Source organism: Mastigoproctus giganteus, chromosome 12 (assembly GCF_048544385.1).
Source record: "Mastigoproctus giganteus isolate SK-2022 chromosome 12, ASM4854438v1, whole genome shotgun sequence".
Classification (NCBI taxonomy): Eukaryota; Metazoa; Arthropoda; class Arachnida; order Uropygi; family Thelyphonidae; genus Mastigoproctus; species Mastigoproctus giganteus.
This window is the reverse complement of record NC_143586.1, coordinates 72,207,410-72,221,783: the sequence shown is the minus strand read 5'-3', so window position 1 is coordinate 72,221,783 and position 14,374 is coordinate 72,207,410. Positions and strand designations below refer to the sequence as shown.

Sequence of the window (14,374 nt, the reverse complement as noted above, 5' to 3'; positions counted from 1 at the left end):
TCAAATGGGATTGTTTTTGAAAACTTCTCCCAGTTAGCTCAGTGAAAATCCCACGTAATTCTTTGGTTAGATGTATAGTTTGTATCTGTCTGTATTTTGCAAATTATAGAAAAGTGATCACTGTTGTAAAGGTCAGTTAATACTGTCCAAACAAAGCTAGGATAAATGGGCGAGGAACATATGGACAGATCCAGAGCAGAGCTTGATCCTGTAGGCAAGTGGATATAAGTATGCACACCGGTATTCAGTAACGTTAAGTGATGGTCATCAAGTATAGTTTCGATCATCCTCTGCGATCTATGTTCAGGAAACCTCACAAAGGATGATGAGCATTTAGATCACCTAGAAAGCATACAGGTTGGGGCAGATGATTAAGTAAATTGTCAAGTTCTGCAGTGGAATATAAATGGAGATAAGAGAGATTAATTTCAAGAACAATACGAACGGCTACTGCTTCTAGAGTGGTGGAAAGCTGAATAGGTTTGGATGGTACATTACTACGAACTAATATTGCTGCTACTCCTCTTGCCAGAGACTCAGAACATCTGTCACATCTATAAAGCGTATACCATGAGAAGTATGGGGTATAATTTGATGATAAATAAGTTTCCTGTAGACAAATACATGCAGGATCATGCTGGTGCATTAAGTATTTTAATTCATCAAGATTGCTTCTTAGTCCTCTACAATTCCATTGAATAATTTTCTGCATTACTTGGGTTTAGGTTGGGTGGATTGGTCTGATCGTTTGGTTTTCCCTCAATCCTGTTTATATTTCTCCCATTTTGGAAGACTGGGCGAGTAATATCCCTCTCATCATCAGCATGAAAACTGCATCTTCATTATCTGACTTCTCTCATCAATTTCCACAGTTCAATCAGTTTGTTTATTTTGTGTATGATGAGCATCTTTCTCTTTTGATAATGTTCATGAGTTGGAACCGTCTTGTTGTGACTTGGATGGCTTTGTATTAGTAAAATTTGATGGACTCTTGGTCTTTGTTGCTGTCAGTATCTCACCATCCGCAAGGATGGATCTGGCCCATTGAGCAAGAAATAATTTAGGAGGAATAGTAATATAAGTCTGTGTTGAAAATTCTTTAGTGTTTTTGACTGCACTGGAATATGATTTGGAAGGCAGCACATTTAATATCTGTTTACTTGCTTCTTGGTATGATACATTTTTCTCTACCTTGTACTTCATTATTTTCTTTCCCATTTTCCATGATTCGCAAGTTCTAGAATACGTGGGTGAGTACCCTGGCAATTGGGACACTTTGGCGTTGCTGCTGTACATTCAGTCTGGGAGTGGTCTGATGAGTCACACAGGGGACAAATGGCCTTGCTTTGACATGCTGCTTGAAAATGACCATACTTCTGGCATTTAAAGCATCTAAGTGGATTTGGTATATATGGTCGGATCTTACAGGAAAGGTAGCCAGCTTTTACTGATTCTGGGAGATTCGGACTGTTGAAGGTAAGGATAACGTTTCTTGTGGGTGTAAGGACACCATCTTGTTTGGTCATAATTCTCTTAGCACCGATAACACGTTGTGCCTTAAATTCTTTAGCAATTTCTTCCTCGGGAACATTAAGGAGGTCCCATTCTGAAATGACCTCCTTTGAGGTGTTTAAAGTTCTGTGCGGGGTTACAGAAATGAGAAGGCCTCCGAAGGTCGTTTGCTTCAGGAGTTGCCTAGAATGACTGGGATTAGATGTTTCAATAAGGAAATCTCCTGAGCGAAGTCATTTGACAATTTTAGGAGTGCCTGCTATGGCCTCAATGCTTTTCTGCACAAGAAATGGAATAAGCTACTAAGAGGTTTAGTTGACAATGAATGTAAAATTAGGAAAACAGGTAGTTCAGGTGAAGAATCATCTTTTTTTTTTCTTTTTGTTTGAGATGACTCAAGTTCATGTGAGCACGTAGGCTCTACAGTTGGTGTTCAGGGATCCATAATTGCTCCTTTTTGCCCTGAGTATTGGATTTATACTCAGGTTACCAGACCTGCCACATGGAGGCAGGAGTGGTGCCACCAGTGACCAAGCGATAAGTGGTTAGTGAAGTTAATTATATATATAATAGAAAGGTGCCTTTCCTTTCTTGGTAGGAAGGAAGCTTACTTCTTTATTTAGGAAGAGCCAAAAATATATAACTTTATAAAAGAAAAGGTTTTAACAATCTCTAATCAGTCGCTTGGAAAAAAGAAGCTTTCAAATCGCTTTGTAAATTGCTGTGATCACTCGCTTGGCACTTGGGGCCAAGCTGAATGTGAATGGTAATCTTGCTCTTACAGACTACACACAAGGGGACATAAATTTAAGTTTAGGAAGGATGGTTGCAAGATAGATGTGTAGAAGTTTGCCTTCAGCCAGTGGGTGGTTGATTGTTGGAACAAGCTGCAATCTGTTGTTGTAGAAGTGGATGGTCTGAATAAATTCAAGGAAGAACTAGACAAATTCTTAGAGGGTAGAAGTGTGTAATGTGGTTTTTATTTTTGCTGGTGCCATATAAGCTTGTTTTCTTGCATCATTTGCCACTACTACTACTACAAAAATATCACTATTAAAAATATGGAAGAAGTAAAGTAAGGAAAGAAGAAATTTACAACAACTAATTACTTTCAATTACAATGGGTTAATGGATTATTCCATTAATGGAATAATTCTATGGATTAAATAATTCTATGGATTATTTCATGAAGTTTGTTTGAAAATTAACAGAAGAAAATAAGAGAAGTAATTAGAATAATTAATACAATAATAAAATTAAAAAATGCAGAAATAAAAGATTTCCACACAGGTATCTAGTTTCCAGGTGTTGCAATTTACAGAACTTCAGTCATTCTTGGTAAGAGTACTATTCTGTGTCCTTGACTAACCTCTCTTGCACCTATTCCAGCAAATCTAGACCTTAAAATGAGGCCTCCAAGTCTATATGTAGTAATATGCCTAACCATCACCTTATAGAACAGGTTAGTCACCTCTTTGTCCCTAATAGACAAATTCCTGTATATTATTAAAAAAAAAAACCAATGAGCTGTCCTAACAGTCTGTGGACTGTTAGGACAGTCAAAAATTGCCAAAAATCCATTTTCCATAACAAGACAATGGAACAGCAATAATTATCTAGATGTAACTGTGAAAAAGCAAATAATCCCAAAAACAACATAGCTAACTGTAATCATAGAGCCAGATTGCATGAATTATTCAATGAAGGCCTGAATGTCATGGACAAGTCAATTACCTATAGTTGCTCACAAAAATAACTAGTTTTAAATACAACTGTTGTCTTGCTTCACTACCCCATATAGTTACGTACTTGTCTCAGGGTGTAAACAGAGCTGTTTATTTTTTCTGCACATTTGGAGCAATAGTTTGATATAAGTACATAAAGAAGGTGGAGAATATTTCCAAAACATTGAGTATTTCAGAGTATACATTCTCTGAATTAAATAAATCAAGTATCATATATTCACTATCAATCAGATCGCAATCATTTGAATCTAACCAACACTGCAATTTACATCAGCAAATTGCACCCAGTAGGCTTTCTTTTTGTCTGTAACTGAAAGAATTGAAATGTATTAGAAAGTATTATCATGTTCATATCAAATGATGGGAATTTATACAAACTGTTTATAAGTTTTGTTCTATATGTAAATCAAGACAATGAATATTTGAGTAAGTATATATTGATACTTCACTGGACATTCAATTTAGCATTAGTAGAAGCAAATAATAGAAGAAAACAAGCTTAAACAGCATTGGGAAGAGAAACAAAAAAAAAAAAAAAAACACCTTCCCATATCACCTAAACATCTCCTTTAATAATTTGTCAGATAGAGCCTACCATGCCTTCTAATATGGCAATCTCTGGGAATTTGAGGACACATCTTTACTGAGCACAGGTCAAAACTACAAAAGAAGAAAATTCAAGTTTTTTTTTTTTTTCATTATTATTATTAAGCTCTTCAATGACCTTTCCATTAAACAGGGTTGACAGCCTATATTTCAACATTTTCAAAACAGCAGAAAAGGAAATGAAGAAACTGTTATGTTCCATACCCCCGGAACAGATAATACTACCTAGTGAGCAGCAGCACCAGGCCCTTTGACACAATATATCACTCAGATATCCAGAACTCCAACAGAATCCCCAGCTCAAGCCTTTAGCCTGGAACCAGCATAATCAACCTTTGTCCATCTGGACTTGATAACGTTGAACTACATCTTACTTGGTTCTCTTTATATAGCCCTGCACAAGGCAAGTTTTGTTGTTTGTAGTAAATGCAGGAAGTAAGAAGAACAGTTCCAAAGTATATGTAGGTATAATTGTCATGTTTCTATTTAATATTTAACTTGTGGTTTAACTTGACTACAGAATTCTAAATCTTCTGTATTCAATATTATATTAATGCAAGTGTATACATTCCTTAACTTAAGGTTACTTGTAATTTCTTATTAATATCACAGTAATTTTTGTATTGTGAAGTTGTTCTTACATCTCCCCCATTGCATTTATGGTCTGAGGATGTGGTTTGGCAAGAATCCCAAAACATCACCTGCTAACAAATTAATGTAGTATTGAGCTTATATTATATGAATTAATAAATACCTATTTGTTAAGAATTTTCACATGGCATATAGCATGCTCATTTACTTGGGGAATTAGTATTTACTATTTAATGTAATAATGTATGATATCAGCATTTAGTTTGTCAATTATAATTACGTTGAAGAATTATACTCAATAGCATGCCATCCTATGGTGCAGATGATGCAACTGCATCAAGACCCTAAGCTTATGGGGAGGTGCCCCCAAAAGGAAAAAGAGATGACTTCATGGACTAGTAAAGAAACATTGCACCAGGACCCAAGCTCATGACGATACACCATTGAGTGTAGTCCAAGTTTTGTCGTTCTGATAAATGTGTGCATAAATTTTCTTCTTTCTTTACAATCCTAAATTTTTTTTTATAATCAAGTGGCTCAATTTTTTTTTTTTTTTTTTTAAATAAGGTGGGCGACTGAAAAACTTCACAACCTGCTAGAGCAAGAAAAGACACTACTTCCTTTGTTTTCTTACCAACAGACATTCTTCAAATACAAAGCCAATAAAACTAATAATAATAATAATAATAGACAACTTAACATTATATTAATATATACTGAATATATACTTATTTATAAAATCAATATATACTGACATTGATTTTACACCTAAATATTTCAGACTAAGGCAAATACATTTTTTGAGAATTAAATACATTTTTGACTTAATAAAATTTTAAAATTGTGAATGATAAAAAAAGGTACTTCACTTCTTATTAAACGTATTCTATTTTCTTTGTGAAGAAAAGTGGGAATTTATGATGGTTGCGATCGACAACAATCAATATCTCTATTTTCAAAGTTTACAATTGAGTTCGAATGCGATACATGGGAGATTACCTCAGGTAACTTTTTTTTGTAGTCGTGGGGCATTTTTCGTGAAAATAAAGAATTCATGTATCGCCTCGGTCCTGCTTCCAATTTAAAAAAATATATATACTTCTACGTATTTTTATAGTTTCCAAAGTTCATTAGAAAAAAAGGCAGTACATTTACTGAGTGCTATATATTCAATAAATATCAAATTGAAATAATACACAATGAAAACACCGAAAAAATATTCAACAAAAACATACCTCCTATAAGGAAAGCACTAACAATTCTGACTACCGAAATACCTTCTAAAGGTGACATCTCAGAATAACAGTACTGGCATAACAAAGCTGCTTGTGCATGGTGTGATGATTCTATCATGTCTTTCTGGTGGAAATTTATTCCAATATCGCTATACCATTTGTTGCTATCCGAAGCGAGCTGGCTGTAAGTATATTATCTCAACGGGGGTTTCATCTTCTAAGATGCTCTCGCGATGAACACTTTACTTTCACGTGCAACTGTATCCACTTCGTACTTTTCACTAAAAAATAAACGTCCAATGTTTTATTATTTCTTTCCATCTTTTAAAGTAAACAGGAACAGTGAGAAATTAATAAAAATAGAATGCTGAAATTACAGCAATTCGGTTTAGAAAACAGAATATCAGACCTCACTATCATTCTACTAATAGTTTATATTTTTACGACTGCACTTTGACAATTTCTGAAATTTCTTGCATTATCAAAAGGATACAAACGAGTGCAGTGATTAAAAAAAATACATATTAGATGCGCCATATTTATTCCCTAGATGGCGCAGGAAACAAACACCAAGTTGTTTTCTTTGCACATTCGATGTCGGTGGCCCTTCTTGAAAAGGTCGTCAAACTGTTGACAGGTGGTAGTAACTTGTACGCTGCCATCTGGTTATTGTGTCAATCTTACATATGAAAATATGATTCGACTATTAAGAATTTACAAATTTTAACATAGGCTGTTTACGGAGAAACACGTTTTACAGGGGAAAAGAATATCTTGAAATTCTGAAGCTGCAACATGGGGTTACTGTGCTGGTTCCATTACTATTTCAACCTGAATCTAGTTAATTTAACATAAAATTTTAGTGTTTTATGTTCATACATTGCCCACTAAACCTTGTTTACTGGACAATGTATAAAATAGTTTAGTTTTAAATAATCGCATAATCATTATTTATTAAATTATTTAATTAAACTGAGTTTAGTCTTTTGGAAGTTTAACGTTAAGCATATACAGTGGCGGACAAAAAACTGCATCACCTTAAAAGTAACATTTGTAGTGAAACGTATAAGGTATTGTTTGATTAGTCATTTTCTTTGTCGCAAAGCAAATGTATTGCGTCAGATAACGCTTCTATTGCACAGACAGTAATTTCAAGGTATTGCATCAGCCGTTTCTATAAATACGGCGTTGGAATGTAAGCATTGTGGAGGTGTAAGCATTCCTCCATATGTTCATTTGACACCAAGAAAAAAAAAGTGTAGCTGTTGCTCTGTCCCAGAAAGGACTTTCTACGAGTGCTACGCTGATAAAATAGGCTGCCACCAGTCAACAGTATCTAGGGTGCTGAAATTAAAGCGTGAAACCAGTGATGTGAAGAGAAGGTCTAGATCAGGCCGTAAGATAGGGACTACGCCTTCCCAAGATCGATATTTCAAACGGCTATGCCTACCTAATCGCCATGCTAGTGCTCCTGATCTAAAACTGGACTTTTAGATGGCCTCTGGTGTTGAAACAAGTGCACCAACTGTCCAAAGCATGTTTTTTAGGCCCTTGTCACTGAAATCTTAGGAAATTAGGTGGCAGGGCCTGCCAGAATACTTACTTCTAATGCGATCCCTCTATGCCTGACCTGCCTCCTCGGGGGGTAAGTGTGGGCAACGGAGGGGTTCCACTAGGGGGCCAACGGCTAAAAGGTCAGAGGAACAACACAACATAAACATGTACCTTACACTTTTTTAAATCTCTGGCCATCACAGTGTTCTGTGTTTTACAAACAGAGTACAAAACACGGAGATGGGGGGGCCGTTAGACAATGAACACTTTATCCAAAGACTGCTTTCGGAATGTGGTCTGCATGCCTATCAAGCCCAAGAAGAAGCTTTTGTTACCCAACAAATGGGGAAGAAGCAACATTAAAAAAATAATAAATAAATAAAAAAATTTCTGTTTATAATAACTCCAGCACGACAACCAAGTCAGCAGGGTTTACAATAAATCGCCAATATAAATATTTATCGTATTCAGTATTCACGGGTTTGAACCCCGGTCCACTCAAGGAACGCGCGCTATGCACTCTCGCTCCAGACCACTACGGCAAGTCAGGCCTTATACTTGCTTGGGCTAAAACGCATTTTTAATGGACTAAAGAGCAACGGAGCACCGTCATATTTTCTGACAAAACGAAATTCAACTTGCATAGCTCGTATGGGAAGTGATATGTCAGAAGACGAAAATCGGAGGCATACGATCCTGATTGCATAACACCGACTGTAAAGTTTCCCGCCGGTCAGATGGTCTGGGGGATGCATAACAAACAAAAGGTTGGGGCAAATTAAGTTTATTAACAGAACGGTAAATGCAGAAACCAACACTGCTATCTTTGAAATGAAACCTGTACCTGAAACCTGTTATTAGGGATCACCACACAGACATCCAAAACTGCATTTTTCAGCAGGACTCAGCACCTTGCCACACGGCAAAATTGTTATTTAGTTATTTGTCTACTTGTCTCACAAGGCTTAAAACATAATTACACCAATGTTTTCCCTCGTTTTTCTCCCTTAACGTGCAGTCATACTGCAGAAATGCTGGCATTAGTGTTGGACTGGCCTGGCAACAATCAGATTTGAACCCTATTTAAAATTGCTGGTACATAATGTCGTCTAAGATTGCTCAGAAGAAGCCAACAAGTAAGATTCACCTGCAGGAGATCATTGTAAGGGTGTGGTACCACGAAATTGGGCAACCGTATATCCAGAAATTGATTAACTCTATGCCAGATCGTTGCAAGGCTGTAACAGGAGAAACAACAAAATATTGAGGACTTATTTTACTGATTTACAGTACATAATACTATTACGTTAACTTTTCATTTCAGTTTGTACATGTAAATTCAATAAAATTGTATTTTTGGTTGTCATGATTGCATTTGCATGATTTCTCATATTTTCATTAATTACGCATTTTACCCTTTGGGAAAATATTTATGGCAATTATGTATATCAGGCGGAGTCTTTTTATTGGATTTCATTTACAGAGATATACAGGGTACAGAGAAACTCTACCGACAAACTTGAACAGGTGATAGAAGGTACAAAAAGAAACATTTTTTGTCAAGTAAACATAGATCGTAAATGAGTCGTTACAGCAGCAGAAGCTATTAAAGGGTTGTAAAAATCAGAACAACAAATTCAGTAATTTAATGTCGTTTAATGCATACAAATCATTTGCCGTTGCACACAAAATAGAAAAAACAATCCATAACATAGTGCTCGAACGTACGACTACCATCAACATTAACGTATGCATGCATTGAGAGATCCTCGGAGTGGTGCGTATCTTCCGCTAATAGCATAAAAGTGTAATGTCATATTATGATCAGTACGGGTACAGATATGGAGCGTTTCACTGTTGCAGAAATGGCTGCTATCCATTTAATGTACGGCGTTGCAAATGGAACGGAAGAGAGGCTCGCAGGATTTATCAAGAACACTTCCAAGACAGAAAGTTGCCTCGCCACACAACATTTACTGCGATACACCAAAAATTGCGGGACAGTGGCTCTTTCGGTGTGAATATGCATGATACTGGATGTCGACGCACTGCTAGGACACCCCGGTTTGATGAACAGGTTTTGCAGATCTTCACTAATACTCCTACCAGCACAAGAGCCATTGCACATCGTTTGGTGTGGTGCACGAAGCCGGACTACATCCTTTCCGATGCCAAAAAGTGCATGCACTAGAACCTGCCGACTTCTCCCACTGGTTTTTTTTTTTTTTTTTATTTTTTATTATTACAGGAAACCAACTTGCAGCCTGATTTTGCCAATAATGTGCTTTACACTGATGAGGCATGTTTCACACAAGAGGGATTGTTCAACAGCCATGTGTGGGCAGAAAATAATCCCCATGCAATGGTTGAACATGGCTACCAACACAGGTTTAGTGTCAATGTATGGGCAGGCATTGTGGGAAACGTCTTAGTTGGACCATACATTTGCCTGCACGTTTAGATGGACGACTATTTGGGTCTTCTAGAGCACACATTCCAGAGTTGTTAGAGGATGTTCCTCTGATTGTCCGAGCACAAATGTGGTTACAACATGATGGCGCACCACCACATTTTGACAGACGCGTACGCGCACACCTACATACAACCTTTCCAGGCAGATGGATTGGTCGAGGTGGACCTGTAGCCTGGCCAGCAAGGTCACCTGATCTGACTTGTTTGGCCTTTTTCTTTTGGGGATACATGAAGACTCTTCTGTATGAAACGCCAGTTGACACAGTGGAGAAACTTATAGCACGGATTGTTGCAGCAAGTGCAGAGATACAAAACAATCCGGTGAAATACCACCACTTTGCTTATTGGAGGCTTGAAGTATCGAAACCCATGTTTAGTCTCTAGAGCAAAGTTTCCGGCATCCCCCCTCCCCCCATACTTCAATTCAACCCATGCACGGTACTAAGTACTATAGGTTTTGATACCTTTCGTGTTTGGGGTTTTCATAAAAAAAAAAAATCCTAGGAACTTCCAACGCCTACAACATTCAATGATGCGTCGGTGTGAGTTATGCATTGAACATCACGGTCACCAGTTCGAGAACTTCTTATGAATTGTTTTTTATATTTTGTGTGCAACAGCAAATGGTTTGTATACATTAAACGAAATTAAATTACTGAATGTGTTGTTCTGATTTTTGCAAACCTTTAATAGCTTCTGCTGCTATTACAACTCATTTACGAACTGTTTACTTGACAAAAAAAAATAAAATGTTTCTTTTAGTACCATCTATCGCCTGTTAAAGTTTGTCGGTAGAATATCTCTGCACCCTGTATATCTCATCTAACAAATGCATTTCGAACATTTCTGCAACCCAGAATGCAGCGCAAAACACATTTGCAAAATTCATAACTGATGCAGTTTTTTTTTGTCCGCCACTCTATATTAGTTGCTTCTGATGACTAGTGTATAATACCTTGCATAATACGTACAATGCAAAATTAGTAGTGTGTGGAAAATGATAACCGGTACATCTCTCTATGTTAAATACTCATTTTGTTAAGGAAGGTTTTGATACATTAACTCTCATAGTTTTCAGTCTTTAAAGCAATGTAACCTACGAAGATAAAGATTTTTTTTTTTTTTTTTTTTTTTGGCTGGTGCAGCATAAGCCATAGGCTTTCTTGCACCATGCGGCCGTTACTAATACTAATACTATTAGTTTAACACCATGATTAAGACTTTTCTTATATAGTTAACTTTTGATATAATGTTTCACTTTTGCATTTCAAGAAGGGAAATGACAATCACCTTAAAACGAATGGCTTTCAAGCTAGCAACACTAGCTTAAGAGCTTTTATTAACACAATATTAAAGATAAATTAATTCATATTTTGGTTAATCTCTACAACGTGGTAACCAGTCCAGTGGATCTTTGCGACAAGCAGTGATAGAAAAGTGTAGCTCCTTCCACTGGTTCGCGTCAGAGTGTGACTCCTGGACCATAGGGTACCGTAATTTCAGGCTTTTTGCATCCATTCCCGCCCCCTCCCTTGGTGCTTGTTTTAAATTGGAAAACGAGTTACCCCTACCCCATGACGCTGGTTTAAAATGAGTTCCCCAGCGCTGGTTTAAAATAAGGAAAACAGATTACCCCCATAACGCTGGTTTTAAATCAGCGTCGTTGGGGGGGGGGACTGTTTTTCGCTTTTAAACCAGCGCCAAGACGGCTCAATCTATCCTATGGATCTTGGCGACATTCTTCGCATCTTTAAAATATGGTACCCTACTGCTTCCGTATATGTACTGTAAATGCAAACCTGTCGGCTTTAATCAACTACGGTATCAGACCACGCCTCCTCAAAAATCCATAGAGTAGTTAGTACGTTTAAAGACTAAACCATATTTTATTACAATAGTTTTTTTTTTTATTAAGTTAGGCATTATTGTAAAACGGGGAAGAAAGCTTCTGTCAGTATTACCCTACCTGGTAGTGTAATACCGATCAATACCTTCCTTCTATCAACGTCGATCTTCGAAACAGCCCACATATGGTCCTTGAGGCTGTCACAGACATTCTCTCAGATATGCCAGACAAGCTTTCTTGCTACCTGTGAGTCTAAAACGCTGATGGAACTGATATTCGGGTGACACTCAAGTCAAAGTGGACCCAATTTCGGCGAAGTCCGGACGGTCTATGACAGCCAAATCCTCTGCTTACACCTTCACGATGGTGGGACTGTTAGTAATCCTGGGTATAACCTTCATGCACAAGTACATGGTGGGTGACCACCCAGGTGTGAACCAACGTAAGCAGGGGTCGAGGTGTGGCGCCCACACCACATGGAGGAACGCCGCCCCTCCATGTTACCAGGCAGTACTAGGTGGTAGATGACTCTCATCAACCGGTGAAATACCACCACTTTGCTTATTGGAGGCTTGAAGTGGTGGAACCCATGTTTAGTCTCTAGAGCTAAGTTCCGGCCAACCCTTCCCTATCTCTTCCATCATGCAGTATGATTGATGATTTTTGAGGTTATGATGAATGTCGTGGCGAGATCCAATATTCCTTACATTTCGAGGGTACAGCTCTAAAACGGTGTTCGCAGGCCGGCCGCTAGTTAGTACACCGGACTGAACCTATTGGTAACTCTCTAGGAAGCTTCCGGATCAGCTAGTGTATAATCTTGCTACCTCTACTCTGCCAGATAGTGACTGGAGGGAGTCCGAGTAGTGTGTAAGCGGGGAGCATTGTCGAGGCCACGTTATGTCAAGGATCTGGGTATATTCTTACCACATGTACGCCATATCCAAAAATTTCATTACTTCATACAGCATGTCCCACCCACTTTTTCTTACTATTGAATACACCATGAATTGTCAAAATAATAGAGCAAGCTTATCTGCGAAAAGATCTAAACCTCCCAAGGACTTCCTAATTCATTTCACAAATATACGTGGTCTCAATTCTAATCTCAACGATGTCCATTTCCACTTGCAGTCTTCCAAACCCCATGTACTTTTTCTGACTGAATCTCAGTTATCAGTTGATTCAACTACTGCTCATCTCAGATGTCCAAATTATTTGCTGTATGATTCCTTTCGCCTCAAAGGTGGTACTTGTGCATATGTCCGTTCTGATATTCCCTGTCAGAGACTTGGCAATTTGGAATCTCCTCTCTTTGATCTTCTCTGGCTTAAAATCTCTCTACCTCATTGTGTAAAATTCATCTGTTGTCTCTACCGTTCTCCCAACTCCACTAATCACTTGGAGCTCTTTGACTTCCTCTCTTTGCAACTTGACTTTCTCCAGTCCAACTTTCCTAACAGTGAGGTAATTTTCCTTGGTGATTTTAACGTTCACAACTCCAGCTGGCTTCCGTTTTCTAGTCACACCGACCCAGCAGGTCGAGATGCTGAGGCTTTTGCAATTACTAATGACCTAGCACAGATTGTTCATTTACCTACAAGAATACCGGACAATCCTAATCATACAGCCAATACGCTTGATCTTTTTCTCACAAACAACCCTTCTAAGTACAAGGTTGAAGTGAGAGGTCCTTTAGGCACTTCAGATCACAACTTGGTGATTGCCTCTTCTCCAATGGAACCTTTATCTCATGGCTATTCCCAACCTCGTATTGTTTGGCATTACAAGAATGCAAAATGGGATGACCTGCGAGACTTCTTTTCTTCTTTTCCTTGGTCTGATTACTGTTTCAAAACTTCTGATGTCAACGTTTGCTCAGATCGTGTCAGTGAAATTATTCTTGCAGGAATGGAATCCTTTATCCCACACTCCACTTTAAAATCTCGTCCTTTATCTAAACCTTGGTTTTCCAATAAATGTGCTAAGGCTGTCCAAGAGAAGAACGTTGCATATCGTAATTGGCTTGTTTCTAATTCTTCAGTTTCATTTTCTGCCTACACCAAAGCTCGCAACAATTGTAAAGCAGTTATTAATCAGTCCAAACTAGAGTTTGAACAGGCTAAGAGTAGAAAACTTGCTTCTTGCCCTAATGGTAGCCGAGCATTCTGGTCTCTTGCCAAAGCTATTGGCCGCAACTTTTGCCCATCTCTGCTCCCACCTCTGTCCAAACCAGATGGTTCTGTTGTCACTTCAGCCAAGGATAAAGCTGACCTGCTAGCATCCCATTTTTCTTTGAGCTCATGTATTAATGATCTTGGTAAAACACCTCCCACCATTCCTAACACGCTCCATTCAATGCCTCCTGTGGTCTTCCGTCAAAAGGATATCAGAAGGATTTTGATGAATCTTGATGCTAAGAAAGCTCCAGGTCCTGATGGTATTTCTCCACTTGTTCTCAAAACCTGTGCTCCTGAACTTACTCCTATTCTTTGCCGCCTTTTTTCACTTTCTTATTCCAAAGGTGTTTTTCCTTCTGCTTGGAAATTTGCTCATATCCAGCCAGTTCCTAAAAAGGGTGACAAATCCCTCCCATCCAATTATCGTCCCATTGCAATTACTTCTACTCTTTCTAAAGTAATGGAGAAATCAATTAACCGCCAACTCTTAAACTACCTAGAAACTTTCCGTCTGATCAACGATCGCCAGTATGGATTCCGTCAGTGTCGATCCACTGGTGATATTCTGGCTTATGTTACCCATTTATGGACTAATTCAATGGAAAGGTTCGGTGAAACACAAGTAGTTGCTCT

General features: G+C 38.1%; 1 protein-coding gene across 1 annotated transcript in view; it reads right to left on the bottom strand.

Moving 5' to 3' along the window:
• LOC150077186 (uncharacterized) overlaps positions 1–14,374 on the bottom strand; it is a 117,954-nt gene that overhangs the window by 50,249 nt on the left and 53,331 nt on the right. The window contains exon 2 of the mRNA XM_090385608.1: positions 5,690–5,970. The gene's annotated coding sequence lies outside the window, so the exon portion shown is untranslated. The remainder of the gene's footprint in view (positions 1–5,689; positions 5,971–14,374) is intronic.